The following is a 3630-nucleotide window of genomic DNA, read 5'->3' on the forward strand; positions in this document are numbered from 1 at the left end:
GATCATGCGGGTAGCCCTCCTCTGGACCCTTTCCATGCTGTCCACATCCCTCCTGATGTGGGGCGCACAGAACTGGATGCAGTACTCCAGCTGTGGCCTGACCAGCGTCACATAGAGGGGGAGGATCACCTCCTTGTCTCTACTTGAGATGCACCTGTGGATGCATGACAAGGTCCGGTTAGCCCTGCCAACCGTGACCTCGCATTGTTGGCCCATGTTCATCTTGGAATCAATAATGACTCCAAGATCCCGTTCTGTTTCCGTGCTCTCAAGAAGGGAGTTTCCCATTCTATAAATGTGCTGCTGGTTTCTACTGCCTAAGTGCAGCGCCCTGCACTTGTCAGTGTTGAAACACATCCTGTTTACGTTAGCCCACTCCTGTAACCTATCCAGATCTTGCTGCAATCTTTCCTTCCCTACTAGCGTGCTCACCTCACCCCAAATTTTGGTATCATCAGCAAATTTAAACAGGTTTCTTTTCACCAAATTGCTGATGAAGAAATTGAACAGTGCAGGCCCAAGGACCGAGCCCTGGGGGACTCCGCTGCCCACTTCCTCCCAGGTTGAATATGACCCGTCCACCACCACCCTCTGAGTACGACCCTTGAGCCAATCTGCAATCCATCTGCCTGTAGGCATCAATGCTGCAGTTGCCTAGTTTTTTAATGAGGATGGGGTGGGAGATGGCGTCAAAGGCCTTGCTGAAGTCTAGAAAGACTACGTCCACGGCAACACCTGCATCCATTGCTTTTGTGACATGATCATAAAAGGCAATCAGGTTGGTCTGACGTGACCTGCCCCTAATGAAAGCGTGCTGGTTGCCCTTGAGCATCATCCCTGAAGCCGGCCCATCACAGATGTGCTCCTTGAGGATCTTCTCAAAGAGTTTCCCTAGGATTGAGGTAAGACTGATGGGCCTATAGTTGCCCAGGTCCTCCCTCTTCCCTTTTTTGAAGATGGGGACCACATTAGGTATCTTGATACTGAGTATGATGCAAATACTAAACCTTTACCCACATACAGTTATAACGCTAATCTTGTAGTATAATCCTAAATCTCTGCCCTCTGAATTTCAGTAGCCATCTTCAGTTCTGGTTCCAACATCATCCTGTTTTTTAGAACTCTGCTTGGACTCCTTATCCACCGACCTCTCTGACCTTGTATCTGCACCCTCAGGGTGAACTCTAGGACCTATTGAAGTAAGCAGCAAAACTTCTATTGACACTAGTGGAACCAGGAATTCACCCTCATGTTTTGACCTCATTCTTCATTTCTATTTGAATTTTTCCAAACTTGTCATATGGTACCCCAGAGAGGATCTTTTGTAGCCATGGGATGTCATTCCACTTCTCTCTCTCTCTCCTTTTAACAAACAGAATCCTCTTTTAATGTGACAGGGCCATACAGTAGATTATACTATCTAGGGACCTTATGCACTAGCAGTTCCATTTCTACAGGCAGGAAATTAGTCTGTCTTAGCTTGGCATATAAGAAGCCTGAGGGTGCCCCATGAGCCATCAGTACTGCCTGCGTAACTGTTCCTGCAGTGCTTATATAGTGCATCAGCAGTAAAGGACACCAAAGCAATTGCTTCCCCTTTAGTTGGAAGAGCAGACTGTGGGCTGCATCGTTTCCTTTCTGAATGTGTGTTCTGGAGAATGCCCCTCGCAACCAATGCTGATTTTACAGAATTGGCAAATAGAGGGGTTATTCTGCAAGGTCGGTTTCTGTATTTCTCGTTACACATGCTTAAGGATACGGTAGGGAGTGAAGATACAGTAGGTTAGTGCTTGAGAAGGAAGTGTTTAAAATTGAATGTCAGCCCTGGGCAAAATGAGTTTGTTGGACCCGACTCTTCTCTGATGAAGATTGCATGTCAGTCATAGGTGCCAAGTGTGTAGGGGCCTGAGGGCCCTCACCCTCCCTTGGGAAGAGGGTAGGGTGGCACAGGATGGGGGGGGAGTGGGCATCATTTTAGGACCCCCACAGGCATGGACGACTGGGAGGTGGTGAACGGGCACTCCCTGACGGCTGACACTGACACTGTCGGCAGGGCTGGTGCCCCCCTGACAGGGCCACCGCTGTTAGTGGCTTTTATGGGTGCCCCCCCAGATTCAGAAGGCACCAATCACTCATGCCCACAGGCAAAAATAGAAGTTGGCACCTATGATATCAGTCATAGGCAGTTTAAATCAATGGAAAAAGACACTAGCTACTATAGATCCTTGGTAGGAGAGGGCCAGCACATTTTCCTCCGTGGTGTAGAGACAATCAAATTTAATCTTCAATGTAGCAAGTGTTCTGTTCTTAAGGAAAAAAAAGCCCTTAATTTTAAATCAGCAATTATTCTTTAATGGAAAGGTAATTATTACAGCTCTCTTCAAATTTTACATTTGCTAATAAAGTCCTTGAACAAGGATCTAGGGAATGTATTTAAAAACAAAAAAAATAAAATAAATCAAGGCATTAATGAAGTAAAATGGTAATAAACTAATCAAGGAAGCCTGTGAAAAGGTGAATTTGTAATAGATATCATGGAAATTAGAACAGATAAATTAGGAACTGGAATTAAAGTGAGCTAAATATAATAATTTTCTGCTTTTGGTGTTGTTTTGCCAATAAGTTTTTTCCAACATGAGTTTCATTGTTTGAAAGTACAGAATTGTTGCTTCCTGTTCTCCAGGAGAAATTGTATGGGCTACATTCCTTTGTAACTCTTTGGAGTTGAAATCTCAGACTGGAGAACAGTCTGTCTCCCTTCATGCTGCAACAAAGTCAGTTGTTTGTTTTCTTAATTAACCTCCAGACTTTTAAATACATTTCCTTCATACATAACAAATTGAAGGTCAAAGAATTCATGAACTAGCAGAACTACCTCAAGAGACAGAGTAGAAATGTTTCTTTTACCCCGTTTTTGTCCACTGCACTATCTAACTGTGTTCAGAAAAGCTGCCAAGTAAAGCCTCTCTCAGAATTGTAAGTATGCCTCAAGAAGGATTCATGTTCAAGCAGACACTGAATTCACATGACAGAATAACAGCCCAGGACTAGGGGCAGATCCAGTCGGGGAGCAGTGACGTGATTAAATCACCCTTTCAGAACATGCCTAGAGAGCAGCAGCCAGGGACTTATTTAAGTCCCCAAAACAGGTAAGAATCCCCTATCCCTTCTCCTTTGTGCTCAGTGGCATATTCCTCTCCTCCCTTGCCTGCTGCTGCTGTGCTCCCCAGCTGACCCAGGAGCAGGGAGGGCTTCAGAGATGCTCCCGCACCACTGCATTTAGGCTGGTTGGGGGGAAACAGTCCAACTGGGACAACAGTGTCGGATGGGTCTCGTCTTCTGCAGCAGACATAGTTTCATAATTTCATAGTTAGGAGGGTCGGAAGGGACCTGAGCAGATCATTGAGTCCAACCCCCTGCCATGGCAGGAAAGAGTACTGGGTCAAACGACCCTAGCAAGGTGTTCATCCAGTGTCCTCTTAAACACCCCCAGGGTAGGAGCCTGCACCACTTCTCTTGGAAGCTGGTTCCAGACCCTAGCCGCCCTGACCGTGAAGTAGCACCTCCTGATATCCAACCTAAACCTACCCTCTGCCAGCCTGTGACCGTTATTCCTGGTCACTCCTGGCA

The sequence above is a fragment of the Crocodylus porosus genome, unplaced genomic scaffold (genome assembly GCF_001723895.1).
Source record: "Crocodylus porosus isolate Cpor-Errol unplaced genomic scaffold, CroPor_comp1, whole genome shotgun sequence".
NCBI classification, from domain to species: domain Eukaryota; kingdom Metazoa; phylum Chordata; order Crocodylia; family Crocodylidae; genus Crocodylus; species Crocodylus porosus.